The following is a 22,115-nucleotide window of genomic DNA, read 5'->3' on the forward strand; positions in this document are numbered from 1 at the left end:
TCTTGAACATAAATATTATGTAGTGATGACCTAAATCTTGAGGCAACACAACCCTCTTCAAGACACCTTATAGTAAGAAGTGTAGCTCGATACAAAAATAGTCTGCGTAGTAGTGGCAATTTCTGGCATTATGTATGAATTGTAATACGCACGTGCTGAAGAAATGATGCCGCATATGAAAGGAAAGTTGACTAAATGCAATGAAAATCATCGTGTTTGTCGTATAGTTGGATAGTACTAGGTCATGAAAACACAAATTGTATAACTATTAATATCATAGACTGCATAACAACACTTTACATTTTTCATTTTTATTGATTTGTCGACCTTAGCAATATCTGTAAATGAACATATTTGATGTATGTGTTTTTTTTTGCTTTTTTTTTTGTTTTTTTTTGTTTTTTTTTTGTTTTAATTAAAACCATAGACATGGACATTCATAAATGTGACGAAATAAGGGATTCAATGCAAACCACTAAATGGAATAAAAAATTCACTTAATAATTATTCTAAATCATATATATTTCGGCATGCTCTGGTATAACGTATGAATTGTAATATGAAAACTCATTACGCAAAGGTTGAAGGGACGCCACCAGAAATGAAAGGAAACTTGACAATACCGAATGAATAGTCATTGTGTTCGTCGTATAGTTTTGTCAATAGCTTTTCTTTACCTTCGATCTCTAAGTGTAGATGAAGATAAGGAATAGGTCACCAAGTAGAGCAGCACAATTTGTTCCCATTTGAATGCCGGCGTTTGTTGGAAAACGCATCCACGTAACTTGGCAAATATGTTGTTGATCAAGAATTCTAGCATTTTGAAAACATCTTTTTCGGTATATTTGGAAGATGATTTGGAATTATTTTTGCAAAGTATGAGGACTTACTACATGTTTTATCTATATATACCGTCGAGTTTTAGTACCAACGATGTATAATGTTTTCGAATCGGGATTTTAACTGAGTATTGGGAATAAAAGTATAAAGAATTGAAAAATCAAAGGTTTTGATACTATTGTATTCTTAAAATGATATGGAATTCAGGATTTCCAGAAGATCTTTCGATTTTTTCAGGATCAATATTGAATTAATACTGTATATGAACCGATCCGTGCTAAAAAAAATACGATTGGCCATCGATTACCGATCCGTTTCCGGTCAGTCATCGATCCGTCAAACCAATCCATTTAACTGGTGATCGCTTCATGTGACCACCGGTCAATGTATTTTACTGTTTTTGTTGTTTTCTTTATTAATTTTACACATATTTACATAATGTAGTAGATATAAACATTAATTTGTAATTTTATTTTAAATGTCTTTAATTTAAAACAGATCTTACGTCATTTTACATAACAAAACTGTGATCAGATCGGTCACTGGTCATCGGTCATCGATCCGTCAGTGATCAATCAGTCAACGGTCCTCGATCATAGAAATTGATAATTGGAAAATGCAATGAGAGAAAAGTAACAATTTTGTAAGCAGCAACAATAGTTCCGTTGACAAACACATTTTTGATGAAGAGTCGTAAGCGTTTCATTGTTAGAAATGTAATATAGTCAAAATTCTGAAAATGTTGTATAGATTAAACTATTTTAATAGGAAAAATAACGAATTCAACAAATGTCTTGTCGAATGTTTGTACAATAAAAAAAGGCGTAAATTGAACTTTGCCATTTTTAAAAAAGTTCGTATATTGAACATTTTTCAACGTTCAGAGAACTGTTAATATTATTTGTATAATTAGCACATACACATTCATTTGTTAATAAACGACCTCTCGTGGCCAATACAACCTATTTTCAAATATTTTTAAATATGTTAAATATCTTTAACAAATCGTGCACTAAATTCAACATACAACAGACAATTTACATCAAGTTGCCACCATACGCCCGTCAATACGCGCTTTATAAACTGCTCATTTCACAATTCTTCGTTGTTCCAACCCCAATGCCTCATTCAACATGCCCCGTTATAATTTTTTATTTCCAAAATATGTCCATATTCAGTTTGTTCACCTCTTGAAGCAAGGTTTTCCCCTTCGTGCCTACTATCATCAAATAGCTGACTATGTGTTGCCTCAAAGTAACCATCAGATCCTGATGCCTTGACATGTTGATTGTTTGATCGATTTCCGGATTGCAACTGCTCAACACCCAATGGAGATGTATGTTCATCTATTGGAAGGTTACAAAAAAAACATTGTAAAATGATAACTTAAAAGTAGAAAAAAAACTGGTATTCGTATACTCAATTTTAACAAAACACTGAAATTAAACATGCAAACACACAGCAAAGGCACAACAGAGGTAACCAGTTTCTTTTCAAAACCGGCCATCCGGATTGGAACCAAACTTTGCATAAAAATAGGTCACCGATTTAAGGCTATTTTGTAAATAGGAAATATAATACAAATCTTAGAAACCCTTCAATCTCAGTTTCCGCTATATAGATGACGTACTAACTTGAGATAAAGGATGCTACAGACACTGCGAAGTCAGCCTCATATCTTGACCTACACTTAGAAATCGATGATAAAGAAAAATTATTGACCAAACTTTACGACAAACGTGATGACTTTTCATTCAGAATTGTCAACTTTCCTTTCATCTGTGGCAACATCCCTTCGGCTCCTGCATATGGAGTGTTCATATCACAACTCATACGTTATACCAGAGCTTGCCGACACTACGCAGACTTTTTGTATCGCGCTGGAGCTCTATCAAATAGGCTTCTGGAACAGGGTAATGTCGCTACAAGATTAAAGTCATCACTACAGAAGTTTTATGGTCGTCATCATGAACTCGTGAATCGTTATGGTGTATCCATTAGCACCATGAAAACTGATTTATTCAACGGGTCATAGTTTTCCTTTCCTCGTTTGTCTACACCGGAATTGACTTTTTATGAGCAACTCGGCGAAAACAGAGGACGCTTACCTTACCATGCTCCCAGTTTTTGGTGGAGTCCGAGATGCTCATTTGCTCTTTGTTGTATATGTCTGTTTTCCATGTCTTGTCTTTGTCATTTAAAGATGGTTGCCGATCAAAATCTTTTATAACGAGATAAAAATATTTGATAATGTGAACATTTGGGAATAATCTGTGTTGGTGCCTAACACAATCAATTATGGTTATAATTTGAAGGTTGGTATATCTTTAAAGTTATAGTCAATGTAGAAAACTTTACAAGAACTGTTATCTGCAGAGTTTCATAACTTATTACATATGATTGAGACTAAGTATATAGTGAATTGTTTTTATTAACACTTACTCGTTGGTATTGAATCACTTATTTCGTCATATTCATGAGCATCTATTTCTATGGCTATAATTCTTTAAACAATCAAACATCAAATATGTTCATTTACAGGTATTGATAAGATCGACACATCAATAAAAATGAATAATGTAAAGGTTTCTTTTTATGCAGTTCATGATACTATCAGTTATCAAATTGGTGTTTTCTTGACCTCCACTAAGAGAATGATGGTAAAGGAAAACTCTTTATCAATCTATACGACAAACGCGATGATTTTCATTCCGTATAGTCAATTTTCCTTACATCATGGCATCATCCCTTTAGCGCCTGTGTATGAACTTTTGGTATCACAATTCATTCGCCAGAGCTTGTCGTACCTACGCAAGCTTCTTTTTTTGTATCCCGCTAGACTTCTTACAATTAGCCTTCTGGAAGAGGGTAATGTTTCTACAAGACTGAGGTCTTCGCAACAGGCGTTTTATGGTCGTCATCATCAACTCGTGAATGTTCAACATGTCCAAAGTTTTCCTTTCCATTTTTGTCTACCCTGGCTCGGTAGGTATTTTTAGAAAAGCAGAGGAAGCTTTCCCTGGCTCATGATGCCAATTTTAGTGGTGTCCGAATGCCTCATCTACTTTTGTTGCTTCTGTCTATTATTTTAGTTATGTTATGTTCTTTGTTGTGTATGCCTATTTTTCATGCTTGGTCTTTGTCCCTGGATTGCATTCTTTCGATTTCTACTGGAAAATTTGTTCCCTCGATTACTCTTTCTTTAAAAAAATGTAAGTAAATGAATATTTCGATTGTCTGCATGAGACAATTCTGCAGCAATTATTTATTTTGACAATTAATTACATTTGAAACAATAACTTTTGACCATTATGGAAAATACAAGCATTCACACTCATTCAATTTGCAAAAAAAAATAATATATATCATTTTGTTCTGAAATATATGAATCACAACCAACAACATAACACTTACACTGACAATTTTAACATTTTATACAAGAGTTTTAGACTGGAATGTATTTTAAAAGTTTTTGCACACATACACTTTTCGAAAATATGTCATTTTGAGGATTTTGTAACTGAAATATGGGTATTGCAAACACCAACTGGATGCTAATATTGGTTTCAATATTTTGAACAATAATTTTGGACCATTATTGAAATTAAAATTTTTCGAACTCATATATATAAATATGTAATTTTTGAGAAATTGAACTGATATGAATGTGTCACAGCCACACATCGAATGCTTATTTCGACATTGTGTTCATTTTAAACAATATCAGTCCATTTTTAAAATCGATTTTTTTGCACCCATACAATTAACAAATATAAGTCGTTTTGTGGAACTTGGAAGGAATATATACACTTAAAAATTATGGTTTCCCAATTTAAAATTTGACATAAAGCAAGAATATTCATAGATACATTATTAAGAGTCATTCTTAAAGTTGAATTCGTTCACAATTTATACATATATCCATATGTTTAAAAATAAATTGCTCATTTATTTCACATGATTTGCGATAATACACAATGCAAGTATCGCATGATTTCGGTAATAACTAAACCCGGCTTGATCTTTCTAAAATCGATATTGATTGTATTAAACTCCTTGCATCATAATGCATTATATGTGTTGGATTAAACATTTACTTTTATTTTTTTCTTTTCGGAATGGGTAATAGGGATTGGACAACAAGATATAATGCGATGTAATTGTACCCACATGATACTAATATTGTAAAAGTGGTTGTACAATAATTTTACACCATCATGGGCATGTCATATCAAAGGATTTGGACTAACATTTAGGTGGTGCAGTCATCCAAATGGAATTTATATTAATAATAATTAATATTCATATTCTTAACATTTTAAACAAATAATATCAGACCATTATTTAAATTCTACATACCAGGTATAATTGCGCCTGATAATAAAACCAAATTGCAAGACGTTTTTCACATTTATAAAGTCAATTAAAAAGATATGTCCTATATACAGGAAAGGAGTGAGGCATAACTCGGGAAAATATAAACCATTGTCACTCACATAAATACCATGTAAGGTCATGGAACATATAGTCGTCTCTGTTATAAAGAAACATCTAGATTGTAATAATACCCTATCCGAATTTCAACATGAATTCAAATGAAAGCAGGGCGGTTCTGCAGCACACATCTTCTTGGACTAAACACAGATCTTAGACCTAATATGGCCATATAGAGAACTATATGATGCAAAATTATTCGATAAGATATGTCGTCCTCTGCTACAACATAAACTGAAGCAAAATGGAATAACTGGAAAAACGCACAGATGGATTGTAGCCTTTCTGAAACAAAAAAAAAACACAAGCAGTAGTTTAAAAAATCCACATACACAGAATAATGTAGGTTTACAATAAGGAATACCAGTGGAAGAATCCTAGGTCTTATCCTATTTCTCAATTTCATCAACGATATTACAAACAATACGAATTCGCTGATCTGTCTTTTTCTAGTGACTATACTATCTACCGTTCTATCAACCACAACAGGGACTACTCATGAAGATCTGTCAAGACTCGTTGAGTGGAAAGGAAGTGAATTATTGAGTTCAACCTTAGCAAAGATAATGTTATGCACTTAACGAGAGCAATGAAACCAAAGATAAAACACTACTACATGCACTGAAAACAGCTTGAAATAGTCCATCACTCAAAATATTTATGTATTGCAATAACAAATGATAAAAAAAAACACCAAATAAACAATATAGTAGCTTGTGCCAAATCCATGCAAGGATTTGTTTACTTGAAACATCAAGAAAGCAACTCGCTAAACAAAGATTACAACATAAACATCATTTCAGAACCAAAAGTCGAATACGCCTCAGCTATATAAGACCCCTACACACAGGAAACATGAACAAGTTAGAGGGAGTGCAGCACAGTACGTCCACAACAACTAAATCTATGAGGCCAGTGTGACAACCATGATTGAGCAACTTTATTGAACAACATTACTAGAGAAAATATAAAACATCATACTCTGCTAGTTCTACCGAACAGTGAGCTATCCCAGTAAACCAATACCTTGCACCACAATTAACGCAATCAAGACATTACGACACAATACTATACATCATCAGCCAAAGACATTTACTTATATGAGTATTTTTTTCTTTTCAAGAACGACGATCACCTGAAACCATCTACCAGAACAGGCAGTAAAAGCTTTTCAAGACATTTCTTTTTTGTAAATAGACTACAGGCACCAACGCATGAGCAAAGCATTGGGTACACAGCATTGAGTTCAATTGCTATACCAAATGCTAAGACAAAAATACAAATGTTTGCACATATGCAATTGTCAGAAATATAGCACATTAAGGCATTTGTAACGAAATATATGAGTTGCAGTCACCAACATGATAGTGACTGAAATTGACATATTTTACGTTATGTACAATATATTCTTAATGATGTGAGAATTAACAGGGAGCGTGCTCATAAAATGCGCATAAATATTTTTTTTTTTAAGAATTTTGACTGAAACACGTGGAGCAAATTATACTTGTGTTGACTTATTTAACTAATACTATCAGACCATATTCGGAATTTAAAGTGTCTGCACACACACATTTAGAAAAGAAAGTGCTAGTAGAAATATGTCATTTTTAAAATCAAATTCTGTCCTTGTTAAGATAAATCAGATTGTGTCACATTGGTTTAAATGATAAACCACATGAATACATATGTTTCACCAGACCGTTACGACATTGTATTCGTTTACACCATATTACAATTAAGAAAGTGTTCAAAATGATCCATGTGTGATAATATTATTCACAATGAAAATGCATTTTTGTTGAATTTTAGAGATATTGAGATGGTGTCGCTTTAAGGAAGTGTACTATATTACTAGAAAAAAATGGGTGCATTTCACAAAAACTTTCTCGAAACAAGGTAATTGTGTTTGCAAAAATCCACGTAGAACACAAATATTCTAAGAGACATTAGATTGGGTCACATTGATAGCAAAAGATATACTACTTGAAAAAAAAAGGTTTGCTTTACCGACTTTTTTCTTTCATTTTTTTTTCTTTTCTTTTTTTTTCAAATTTCATCTTTTATACAATTTTACTTAAATAATGCGATCAAAATAATCCATATTATACTAACCATATTTCAATTATAGAGAAAAGAGATGGTATTGTATTTAGCAAATATATTATATTTTTTTTTTTTTTTTTGAAAATTAGGTATTTGGTCAAAACTTTATAACATTAAGATATTTTTCTACTCCTGGACCTAGGACGATGTGTTTGCAATGGTCTGCATCTCACATAAATAATAATATTTACATTAAAATGTCAATCATACTGACATGAAAAAAAGAATAACACACAATTTTAATTTTTTATGCTCATTGATCAGATAGCATCGCATTAATTAGATATACTAAATTGATATAAAATAAGGTATATTTTATCAAAATGAGTAATCAAGGGAACCAAGTTTCTAGCGGAAGTCAAAAGAAATCAATTCAGGGACAAATACCAAACATGGAAAACAGACAAACACAACAAGAAACATAAAGTTAGTAAAATAATACAAAGTAAAAGAGCAAATGGGCTCCACTAAATTTTGGGAGCATGGACCAGGTACACCGGCAGAGTAAGCGTCCTCAGCTTTTCCAGAAACGTCAGAATACTGCTAATCGTTTGAATTAGTATTACATCTAAAAATTAGAATATCCATAAGGCATAATTGACTCAGTAGTAACACTTTCCTAACACGGAATAATATCATAGTTTATATATCATATTTATAAAAAAAAAATGCAGTATTTAGGTACTTTAACATAACTAAATATCTGACGCGTCATTCTTTGTATTGCTCATAATGATTCAGTTATTCCTGAACCTGCCAGCGAGATCTCTGATGAGCTCCTCTTTAACTACAGGTCTGTCATAAAGCATATAATTTACATTTTATTTCTTTGAAGTCATAGTTTGTGATGGGGAATGGCGCATGGAACAACCTGAAATAATAATATTGGATGTCTAGTAATAAGGAATGGTATGGAACATTGTGAAATAAGAACAGTTTGGGTGGGGTACTTTGGGATGAAAAAAGGGGGAATGGGACTATGGGGTAATAGGGCAATTGGAAATGGACAGGAGGGAAGTTTGCACTACACAGGAGATGTATGCTTACCTTGGAATACGAAGATAAAAATTATGGCTAATACAATACATGCTCCAAATATGCTCAGAAGGATTATAGTGATCAGTTCAACTATATAAGTCGTCTGGATATCTAAATTCAAAAAAAAAAGATTGCTATTTCTATTTTTCAAATTTCAAATTGTTTGTGCCTTTGTTTTTGTTTTTGAATTGTTGGTGTTGTTGTTTTATCAAAGTATACTTTGTGTGTATGTGTGTCTGTTATCTTATATAATATTTCTACATAGAATAATTAGCTTTGTTGAATCATCAGACATCGGGATGCAACATCACAATCACTTAGTATTGCTGTCATAATAAACATTCGTTTTTTATAAATGCATAGACCTAGAAGACTGCCTTGCATAAGAAATGGTAATTAAAAGTGGTTGTTCGTCTTTACACATTTTAAAGAGTCTTGTTACTGTAATTCCAAAATTATGGATGAGTCAAAGGCATTAAATCGACCTAATGGAGTACCTAGCATTTTCTCTCAAATTTAATTAAGCTCATTTTTCATGGTTTCATGGGCACATTTATGGCTATCAAATTATAAGGGGATACTACAGTTCTATTATCTTAATATATTATCATATTCTCTCAAAAACGGGTATTTTCATGTTAACCGGTGTACCAGAACTAAAAATAATTTCCACGACACTTGTGATACTTTCATTTGGAAACAGAACATTTCCTGGTTAAAACATTACAGAAAAAATAAATGTTGAATTGAAATAATAATATCAAAAAAAAAACATTCATACCAGAAGGAGTTTCGTGTCTGCCTTTCTGTCGTAAGTCTACCTTAAAACTGTTTGAACAATATTGATTGCAGACAGTAACCATATATTCCCCAAAACTACTGTTATAGAGGATGAAAATTATGCCCAGTCCCAGTAATCGTTATTTTCTTGTGATAGAAGAAGTCAGAGGCATTTTTTGGCCGCACCTTTACTTCAACAAAAGGAACTAAATCATTTCCTATTGTGATATAATGGCACGCCAAGGCTGATGTATTGTAAACAGTGACAGAAATATTCTTAGGTTCTATTTCTTCAATTTTCTGAATATGTCTGTTGTCAGCTATGAAAACAGAGTGCCCTGTATAAAGGATAGTTTTCAAGTTACAACACATTTTAAGTATGTGGTTAGGACTTGAAAATAGTCATTTTCCATACATTGCCTCTTATATATGAAAAAATGAATATTTTTTAATTTTTTGTTTTTCTTTCAAATAAATAGCTAAAATGAGTTGCCATATAACTGTGTGGTTGATTTAAACACAGAAATGTCACAAAAGTCATCAGCCAATTTTTTTAGTGGACTTTTTTTAGTGGTTCAAATGGACAGATTCTAATGCGGCAAGAAAAATAATTGTATTTTTTCATATAAAAACTGAATTTTTTCAAAAAGTATCTAAAGCAGACAATTGTTATTATAATATTCATACTAGTAAACTATATTTCTTGCATCATAGCTATCTGTTTTAAAGAAAATGTCCTTTTCCTGTCATATTTAGGTCCATTTGTATCTGCCTGGGGTACAAAAATGGCTTAAAATCTGTATTTTCTGCATATGAAAAGCTATATTTTTTTAAAACTATGATATTGGTATAATTTTTTCTGGATTCATTATAATTGAAATGACCATATCTATAGTTTAAAACAGTTGGTTGTACCGGTCATTATACTTTACTTTAAACAAGAGGCTCCCTTGAGTTAAAGACAAAAAAGGAGGTTCGGATATCAATATTTCCATATATGGAACTCACAAGTGGGGATTAGATAATGATTTGGAACTCATAGTACAGCTCATGTATCTACCATGTCAGAATAAACCACAAAGTTGCTTAGTTTGATTAATGCAGCAGCTTTTTATCAAAAGTAATATTTTCTGGCTAACATTGAGATATTAGTCTTATGCCTGGAAGAGGGTACCTATATAAGAATTGTAATAGAAAACTCATGTTTGTAGCAGGGCAATGATATTCTGAATTTTCAGTATGAAAATGAATGCTCTAGCAGAAAAACAACAACTTTTAGGATTATATTGAAATGTTTATTACTAATAGGTACCAGTATCGTATTGCATATCCCTGAGTGGGTGTACGTCAAAAAATGGATGCTATAAAAATATAGTGCATTTTCTTTTTGCCTCTCTACAAACTAATATTTTGTCAAAAGATATGAACAATGACTTATAAAATAGAGCAAACATCACACTGTAAGATGAAGAACTTTTTTAAAAGAAAATCTAACATAATATCATAAAAATGTTCCACTGAAAAGGTTGGTTTGGTGAGTGCAAAACGAAAGTGAAAGTAGGGAAAATGGCTATTTATAGTTCGAGACTACTTTTCTGTCCGATCTTCGTGGACTCACCCTATTTTCTTTGCGGGAAATTATTTTTTCACATGTCCTTAGAAATGCTACATAAGTGAAAGTTTTATTGAATCAATTTACATATTTTTTAAAAAATCCTAAAAATATGCACTTCACTATAGAAGTCTATGGGAAAATTAATACGATACTGAGACCAAAAGTGACGTAAAAATATTGAAGTTATATAAATTGGTATAAACACAATACTAAAATTCAAAATAATACATTATTATTTTAAGAAAAAGATCACACATTTTATTTAGATTTGTTGTTTATTTTCTGTGAAGCTTAATTTAGAAGAACTTGACAAAAACAATAATTAAAGGCACAAGCTTTAAATGCCAAGACAAACAAACAGAAACAACATGAAGAACAATTCTGTAGTACAATGTGGGATAGTAGTCAATTCCTTCACCAAGAGTTTCTATCATGTGTAACACAAGAAATGCAGGTTCTAGATTTTATGGTAAATAGAAGTTTTGTAGTACTGCAAAGGTGTAAAATAAGAAGAAATTCGGGTGAGACAAATGAAGGAATTGAAAAACATCATACGATGTAAATTCAAATATTAAAAAGAAGTTTTCACATTGGGTATTGGGAATATTTGGTTTATAGGTTTTTTTTTACCAATAATGAGCTGAAAAACAGATGCGGTAAAATGAGAACTAGATAAATACACACTCAAGGCACTCTTGGTATAATTGTTTGTAAATATAAAATACAGCAATTTTGACTTAAAAGCAAAACATTTTTGACTTTTGCTTATTACTTCCAATAATGTTTGCTCCTATTTTTTTTTTCATTTATTCTAAAGGATACCTCTGGCAGTTATTTTAGCTGTGCCTAACTGGAAATAATTTCCATTTTGATCTGGAACATTGTTCGAAACTTTGCAAACGTAAAGGCCGTCATTGTAATACCACTTATTCCTGTGTTTTGTCACGTTTAAATAAAAAATGCCCTTTATAGAAGATGGAAAGTCTCTGACATGTTTGTTAAAGAACGACATATGTTCCCATTAACCGTAGATGAATGTAACCGGATTACCATCTGCTTGACATTGAAGGGCGTAGGTATTGTTGTCTTGTTTATGGTATTTATACTTAATCGAAACACCTGGTGGAATTGAAATATTTGTCATATTGCATTTGAGTTTTAGACGGGCAAATAGAAACACACACAAAACAAAAACAACTATGTATGCCGACCGTTTTCACTTGCCAAATATATAGTGTCGAAGAAAAAGCCTATTATTTGGACAACATCTACATGTAGAAGATAATGTGAACTCGTATCAAGAATATCTACTAAGAGTTACGTACGTGTATCTAGATGTACAATCATTTTATAGTAATTTATACGGGAAACAGAAGTATATGGGGTTTCAAAATCAAAGGTCATTGTGCTTTTATTTTCCGATAATAATCTAGCATTTAGGGTTTCTAGAAGATTGTTTGAATATTTCAAGATCCTCACTTTATTTATACTACTAACTACCAAATTAAAAATGTCCTGGCATGATAAACACTGACTAATTGGTTCTACAAAAAGAAACAAAGCTACCTACACATGACATCTATGGTTGCATTTTTAGCCTCAATTCCCTTTTCGTTAATGCAAGTGTATGTACTGCTGTCATTGCGATTTGTTTTGGAAAGATATAAGCAAGTTTTGTTCAGATCGACCTGTAATTCTTGTCCTCTTTTTTCATCAAACCATCGTAGGTATGAACACTCATACGACAGTGCACTACTCGAACTGCAACATATGTTTAAATTTTGACCCTCCATGATAGAAATATGTTGACTAGGATCTATCTTCATGTCATGTTTGCCTATGAAATAAAAGCATTACAAAGATGCATTGGATATATACTGTTGAGTTTTTTACAAATAAAGTGTTCTACATATTGTTTTCGAAGCAAGATATTATGAAGCTTGCGTCACGTGTATGTATCGATTGGAGTCGAATACGCTGTTAAAAAAAAACAAAAACAAACAAAAAACAAATCAAAAAACAAAAAACAAAAAACGTTTTACATGCGAGGAACTATTGTAAAGTTGCGGTAATGATATAATGCATCGATGATCAAGCTCGATCCGACTGGAAACGAAGTGTCAATCACTTCCTGTATTTTCGAAGGCCGTTTGATATTGAAGAGTTATTCGTGTTCATTTCTAAATACCCGTTTTAACACGGGGTCTAACGACTGCAAATATGTGTATATTTGCGGTAATTTTGGTCAAATTGGCATGATTCTTTTGGTTGTTTCTTGCTGTTTTGTTTTCTTTGTTATTTTTTTTTTATTGTGTATTGTTATGCGTTTGTTCAGTTTGTCCTTTTCATTTTCATCACCTGGCTACCATTGTAGTAAAGTAAACGCGTCATTATTTGTGACAGTTCATGTACATAAAGATCAAATTTCATACCCGATACGTTCCAAAAGGAACAATAATGAATAAGTCATAAATGGAGTAAGTCATATAAGATGTAGGGAACAAAATAATGTACAATTGCATATAAAACTGAAATAAAAGTAAACAACAAGACATCTCGCAAAAACCATACAAAAAAACAAAAACAAAAAAAAAAAAACAAGAGCACCAGGAAAATAAACTCCCACCAAAAAACTGGAGTTACATCATATGTCCCGGAAGGATAAGCATGAACATCAATTGTAATATGGTTTCAGTAATATTCTTCATAAATCAAACAGGAGGTGATTAATGCATGTCGAGGGACAAAGATTCGTGCAAACATCGAATTTTTATAATCCAGATATGGATATGGACCAGAAAGAGAAAAACAGGCACTCACAAGTAAGTGCATGAAACACCTAAAACGAAACACACGGAAATGAGCAACATGGACTCTATCATAAATTGGGAGCATGGACCAGGTGCAACGGTAGATGGTTTATAATTTTATACAAACACCCACCGAGTTGTTCATAAAAATTCCGGGTTAGACGGAAAAGGATAGGAACACTTTGACAACAGGAACAAATCGATTCTCATTGTGAAGATTATAACACTTTTGTAGTAATGGATTCAAAACTCAATTTCAGAAACCTAATGTCCTTATGGAAAAAAGTCATCGTTTCCTTAAATCAAACAAATAAAAATAAATAGATTAAGGTACCGTTAAAGAAAAAATAACTGGCTCTTTTTCTGATAGGTTTTGAGTCTTTTTTATTTCTTTTTTTTCACTTTAGATTTGATGTGATTTGTGTGTGGAAAACATGAATGTACGTGCGTGTTTCTCCGCTGTTCTACTCTTGCTGTCAAGACCCTAACCTGCTTTGGAAAAAAAATTAACACCAATTGTATTATCTAAGTAGAGGCAAAGCTTTTCTTAGATAGGAACAGCAATTGTTATCTTTTTTGGAAATTACAGCTGTCAGTTTTGTTTACATCAGATAATATATGTAAAATATTCCCACAATCCGTAGAAAACTAATATTTCCCGTATCTGTTCAAATTTATCTGGTCCGTTTAAACTGAAATTGATGTTGCTAGAAATGCCCTTAAGGATTAAACACATCAAAGTATGGCGAAGTGCAACAAAGTCGTCGACCATTTTATAAGCGAGGGGAAGAATGACCTTGGGACTGGGACCTATGTTAAAGTTTTGGGAAAAACCTTTTTTTTCTAATTCCTTGAAAAAAAACCCTTTCCTCCTTTACTTTAACAACACATCAAAATGTAAATAATGTTGAAATAGCCGAAAGGCATCCAATGGTTTTAGAAAATAAAAAGTCCTCTTTTTCTAACCATCGAACGTTTGATAGTTTTAAACTTAATAAGAAATTAATACACCATGCAAACATTAACTAACACAATATCAAGAACTTTTTATAATCTAAGCGGTAATAATTTTATCTATGTTTTATAATTATTGCATTGTGGGTATAACAACATAGATACAACTATTTGTCACCTTTATAATATTGACGTAATGATATTAAAGCAGGAAACTAACTTATGAAATACTCAATTATGTTTTTTTAATGAAAACGTTCTCGTTTCAGGAAGACATTTCTGCATTATAATACATGAAACTAGGAACTTCATCCTAGTTAATGAATTAATACATGTGTGCACTGAAGGATACGTTTCTTCCGCAGTGGTCAAATTCTTAACAGTTGGGGCAAGTGTAGACATAATATTAATCTTTGACACACTTAATCATTGAGACTTACAGTTTGTTATGAACACAAAAGTTGGTTTTGACACTATAATTCACAAATATGAATTTCAAATTATTGTTTTTAATCAGACAAAATAAAAAAGGACGATTGTTTGGGATATGGTCGCTTTAAACCCTTATAACTGAAAACGCATAAGAGATATATGAAACCTGTTTGAAAAAAAAACGCATGCACGGGTTTTATCAGGAATTAAAACAATGTTCGGTATTGAATTCGTAAAAAAATATATTATTGACATTTCTACATTTTAACTTGAGTTTTATATTTGAATTCTATAAACTGTTTGTTAAAGCCCCTTGTCTGTCCCTAATTCTAAAAGGATAGGAGCTATAACCACCAAATCCAGTACCAAGCTCTTTTGTGGTTTGTAACGTTGGTATAAATTCTTTTAAAGATCAACTTACTAATACTACGTTTTTGCATACAGTACATGTACTTGCATCGAAACTCGCGTGCCAATAGTCGTAAACATTCTGGGGGATGACATGATGCGAAATAAATCGACTGAAACATATTTGAACAGATATACACACGCTGAGTGTTTATCGTTTTAACTAAGACTAAGCTATATAACATATTTAACGTCATTTTATGGAGATGGTTATTATTTAACGAGAAGCAGGTTGGGGTGGGGGGGAGCTGAAGTGAAGTACCCTTAGCTTCCCCGGTATATCCGCCACTGCTAAACACTTCAGTAGTACTTTAATGGAGAAAAACAAGGGTATGTATCAGAAATGCTAAAATTACCTAAAAACGGGTCAGATATGCGCAGTATGGCATTAAAGGGTTCAATTAATAAAACCGAATAATTTATTTTCCAAAATGTTTTTTTTTATAAAATAATAATAAAGAACTATATCCTGTACTCGAGTGCTTGTTGAATGGTGCTTCCATTCCACAAGCACTCGGATTTATCGGGAGGTTGAAACATGTATAAAATTTTACAGGATGTTTGTTCAAATTTTCTGGAAAATACTTTAACACCGTTCCGAACGGTTAAATTGGTAGAGGGAAACAAAACATACCATCGTTGTACTACGGTGTGGAATCAAAAGATGGTGTGTTTTTTTTTTTTTTAATAAACTACTGTTTAAAACGTTTAAACATGAAAGTAATGTCCAAATGTAGTTTGCATATTGAATAAAAAATATAAGACAAATATTGATAGCTGTTTGGACTTTATACCGTCCATTGATTTTTTTATTCCATGTATGGTTTGGTGGTTTGTTTTGATATCTTCTTTAGCCATTCGAATTGTGGTCAATGTAGATATTTGTTAAAACATGTAGTAGCTTAGAATGTTGATGTAAATACTCTTTTACATTATAAATGAATATTTTTTTTATTCATATGCTAATGAAAAGTATAATAGTTTTGACATTACAAGTTTGTAATCAAATGCGGATCTTCAGTTCAAAACACTGTGTTCTCTATTTGACACTGCAAAAGAAAAAGCAAAAGTTATGCACTGCAATTATTACATCATGTAACTTTCTCTCCAATGAAAATCGAGAAAATAATTTGAAACCAGTAAGGTCAAAATTGAAGTACATGGAAGCTCATACTCTAAACCATTTCATGGGAAGCACCTGATAATTTTTGTCTTCAAACAAATTTTACCGACTTTATATCACAAATTAATATATTAACAAATTAAATATTTTTTTTTATTTACTGCAACGGTGAAAAAGAAAAAAATTTACGTAGAAAGCATTAATACTAATTGAAAGAAGGTAGATAAATCTTGAATTTGAACAAAATTCAGTTGCTGTGTTAGAAAACTTCAAAATCAGTTTTTGTCCATCCATGGTCGCTATAAAATCGGTAAAATGTGTTTTGAGAACAGAAATTATGCTAAACATAAGATGGTTTAGAATATGAGCTTCCCATATAATTCAATTTTGATCTTTCTGGTATCAAATTATTTTCTCGATTTTCATTAGAGAGAAAGTTGTATGATGTTGTAATTACAGTGCATACCTCATGTTACTGGGATATTTACAACAGTTGACTTATTTTCATCTGTGGCAACATCCCTTCGGCTTCTGCGTATGGAATATCATATCACAACTCATACGTTATGCCAGAGATTGCCGGGACTACGCAGACTTTTTGTATCGCGCTAGAACTCTGACAAATAGGCTTCAGGAACAGGGTTATGTTGCTACAAGATTGGAGTCATCACTACAGAAGTTTTATGGTCGTCATCATGAACTCGTGCATCGTTATGGTGTATCCATCAGCACCATGAAAACTGATTTATTCAACGGGTCATAGTTTTCCTTTTCTCGTTTGTCTACCCCGGATTTGACTTTTTATGAGCAACCCGGCGGGTGTTTCTAGAAAAGCAGAGGACGCTTACCCTACCGGTGCACCTGGTCCATGCTCCCAGTTTTTAGTGGAGTCCGAGTTTACTTTTGTTACTTTGTATCTATGATTTTAGTTACTTTATGTTATTTGTTGTGTATGTCTGTTTTCCATGTCTGGTCTTTGTCCCTGGATTACATTCTTTTGATTACCGCTATAACCTTGGCTCCCTTGATTACTCTTTACTTTGTTTTTGACATTTCATTTGGACTCTACATAATGCATAGCACAAAACAATCTCCAATTCAGTCACAATTATAATAACTGCATTTTGATAACGACGCCGATGTACTCTGGCCTGGTTATCTGTTATCTTTATTAAATGACATACCATGTGTGTTGTCTGTATTAATTTATATGGATATTTTATGTGTTTTTTTGTTTATTGTTTTTTTGTTGTTTGTGTTTGTTTGTTTTTTTGTTTGTTTTTATTTTATTCCAGTTAGTTATAGTGTCATACCATTGTTTTTAAGCATTTCAAACACAGCAAGGATCAAGAATAAAAACAACATGCATCTGACATTTTATGTGAATATAAGGTACCTAATAACGTGTTAAACGTAAGCCATTTCATTGGGTAAAATAAACGGTTAATTTGTTTGATAAAGGAAAAAAGACATACCATCGTTGTACTGCGGTGGGAAAAATAGAATGGTGTGGATTGATAGCTGTTTGGACTTTATACTGTCCATTTTTATTCCATGTATGGTTTGGTGATTTGTTTTGATATTTTATTTAACAACTTACGTCGATGTAGATAATTGTTTAAACATGTAGTAGCTTAGAATGTTGATGTAAATACTCTTTTACAATATGCATGTATATATATTTTATTCATATACATTTTGTAATCAAAAGCGGATCTTCAGTCCAAACAAATTTGTTTCCTATTTGAAACTGCAAAAGAATAAAAATTCATTCATTTCTCTACTAACCCACAGTTCGTCAGGGGTTATTCTTTTAGAACTTATTTTATTTGTTACTCTGACGTTTTCAAAGTTTTTGAAATGTAAAAGGGAAACAAACATCGATTTCCTCGCCATTTGTGAGTTTGGATTTTTTTTAATTATCTGGAGCATGTACCACAGAATGAGAATATAATGTGTTCAATCGATGGTCCTTGTATTTGGACCTATTTCTAGACAATGTAACAATTTTCTATATTACAATTTTTCCTAAAAACTTTTGACAGTGGTCACGCTAGAAAGTTGAAATTTACCTATTATTTCGCCAAAGAGGTAAAATCGTTTATACAACGGTATCGATTTCCGGCCTTATTATTTAGTAACGGGATTAGGTTACCGTTAAAGGAGACTTATTGCCATACAGTTTGTAGAAAAGATGACAAAAGCTAAACGAAAACAAAGCAAACAAACAAACAAAAACAAAATCAAAAACAAACAAAAATTACAAAATTTAATATAAAAAAAAAATTCAAAACTTACTTAAAGTCTTTTTTTTAAAGTCGCTTCTGTTTCTAAAATATACATTGTTTTTTTTTTATTTTTACCATTAAATTACACATTTTTTAAGATGCTGATTTAACAAAAATTCATAGGTGTTATACATGAGTTACATCTGGTCCATGCTCCCAGTTTTTAGTGGTGTCCGAGGTGCGCGTTTACTTTCGTTGCTTTGAGAACGTACGTGTTATTTGGTTTTAATGATTTTTTGTTGTGTGGGTCTGCTTCCTTGTCTTTTTTTTCGTGGATGACATTCGTTTGATGACCGTTAGAATTTTGGTTATATATGTGCTGCAACCACCCACATGTTACATATATCAACATGTGAACTTTTTTTTCATATTTCATCTATTGAAAATAAGAATATTTTAAATTATCTTGATTTTGAACTTTGTGAAATATAGTCAGGAACCTACAAATTATTTTATTGAACGTTTTTACTCAAATGTAATATGTGCAATTATACATAGTAAGTGTTTTTATACGCTATAAATATGTATATACAATTTGATCTTGGACAATATTTCTCCACTCTGTCCAAATCTGAATACGGAGATTTAAAAAGAAATGAAATGAAATTATCTACCGTTTAAAAGCTGTCTGTATTAAGCAAGTTTGGCAAATATTTGATATGAAAACTTTATTACATGGTATGCATGCTAACAACATTATCTGATTATTTAATTACACAATTTGTTCATATCCTTCCATGATATAGTTTATTTATTGAATGTGAAAACAACCTTACGTGTTTTCAAAACTTCAATTCATGACAATGTTACACGCACTTCATTACGTGATGCAGTTTATTCGTTACTAGGTGTGAAAAGTTCATTTCATGAATCAAGTCTTTCTTTGTGTAGTTTGAGTCATCACCACGAATTGGTTTACAGCTAGGTTAGATATATCACATACCCGATATTTCTGTCTTGTCCTTTTCAGTTACATCATGTACATGTACTAATGTTCACGCTCTATATGTACTTACGAGAAATTATCACTCCGTTCACTACATCATGATAATCATATCATGTTGTTAGCATGCATACCATGTAATAGATTTTTCATATCAAGTGATAAAGAATTCGGATCAAGTGACATATCCATACCTCCTGAAATCGTTTTGATATCATCGGGCGTTCCATGTTTAATTAACAGAAGAAAACAAGTGATTATCCTTGAAACATTTGAAACCAGTAATGTCAGAGTAAAGGTTCAAACGTAATATATAAAGAAAGTGAAATATTATATATTCAAAAATGATATTAAATTGCAGTTCAAGGAAATCAAGGTGTAGGGATTCATGTATAAATTGTCTGTGGTTGAAATTAGCTGCAAATATTTGACAAACTTGATTAACACAGACAGCTGTTGAACGGTAGTTATTTTTCTTTCTTTTAATTCATTTCTTTCTAATTCTCCGTATTCAGATTTGTTGAAATTTGTCATATAAAGTCTTTTTCTTCATTTTATCACTTTGTTATGATTTAGGAGTTAATCATATTCAAATAACTATGAGTAAGTGACTTTCAGATTATTTATACAAGAACATATTCTATTGTCATTCTTACACATTCTGATTTTTTGTATATATATATAATAACACTCAGTTTATTTAAGGCACTGAAGAAGGATATGTGTTGACTGAAAATTTTGCCCATTATATATTTTATTATAGTGTGTTAACATCTTTATCGGTATCGTTCTACAATCCTTTAGACTTATATAATTATTTTTGTTTGTGCTGCATCGTCATGTCTGGACGATCCAATACCCATTAAGTTTGGTGGTTGGCAGATTCCTTTAGTCTTTATATATATATATATATATATATGGGTCTGAAAAATTCCCAACGATGTTAGAACTGTCAAGTTTTTGTCGTTCCCTCCGCTGTGACATCTATGGCAACACCGCCTGTACTAGGTCCAGCGCACTGGACCACTTGGCCAGCTAGGCTATATAAAAATATAGCTTTCGCTGACCGGGTCATTCTTATTTATATACCCTGGCTGGCCGAGTGGTCTAGTGCGCTGGACCTAGTGCAGGGACTGTTGCCATAGATGTCACAGCAGTACGAGTTCTAGGTCGTTGGGAATGTTTCAGACCCTTCTATAAGTTTACGTTATCTTCCCTGAATCAATTTGTCCGATCTCGTCACATTCTGAGATATACATGATGTTAGAACTGTCAAATTTGCAAAGCAAATAGACATATATAAAACAATGCAAGCGTCTGATATTGCATTATTGTCCTGTATTTTGTCACAAAAGTCTGCCCGATTAGGATTTGACGGTCTCCTCAAGACCTATTTAATCGTTATGCAGTGTGATTGTGTTTTATTTGCCCATGAATACAATAATATTATGCAATACAATGTAATAATATAATATCACATAATATAATATAGTATACATGTAATATAAAATGAAATAATATCATATTGTCACCATCTTTCTTAGAGATTACCTTGATCAGTAAATGACTAATGTCATGAAATAATCTTGAAGTTCTCGGCAATTCACCCGTTGTTTACAATCCTTGTATCCGGCCACGAGAGTTTAAAAGTTGAAATACATGTTATCCAATCTCTTTGGTGTTTATGCAATGTACTTTGTTCAGTTCATCATCCAACGTTCCCAATTAGCGCTCACCGTTCAATCACTCATGGCCCCGTGCAGGTCCGGGTGTCGAAAGAGTAGGCATGCAGCAGCGCTAATCTTGTCGTAAAAGGCCACTAAATAGTGCTCAGAAACCTAGCAGAGAGCTAGGCGCTCTGCCTACAGAGCAACTGGGATGTGTGCCCCAGGTGGCATGTTACATGTTGGGGTCGTCAGGCTATAATACGGAAAATCTGACCGCAAATCATAGTGGTTAATCGTGTTGGGAAATATGCCAAATTCCTCTCACGTTAAAGAACCCCGATGTGGTATTCTATAGGAGTAGGAACCTTTGCGCTCCGCTACAGGAGGATAAATTGCCAGACCCTACCCATCCCTACCTTTTATTTTGTTTCAATTAAATTTTGTCTACTCTATTATCCTTGTGTCCCATTCTTTTTTTATTTCATCTTCGTCATTTCATGTTCATTTTATCACCCATTTCATGTTCATGGCCTTAATATAGCTGAAATATTGCTGCCAGGGTGTTAAACCCCAACAATCAGTCAATCAATCTCAATCGCTCAAGATTCATTTTCTAT

Source organism: Perna viridis, chromosome 13 (assembly GCF_037379345.1).
Source record: "Perna viridis isolate PV_CMFRI_1.1 ecotype Kerala chromosome 13, ASM3737934v1, whole genome shotgun sequence".
Lineage (NCBI taxonomy): Eukaryota > Metazoa > Mollusca > Bivalvia > Mytilida > Mytilidae > Perna > Perna viridis.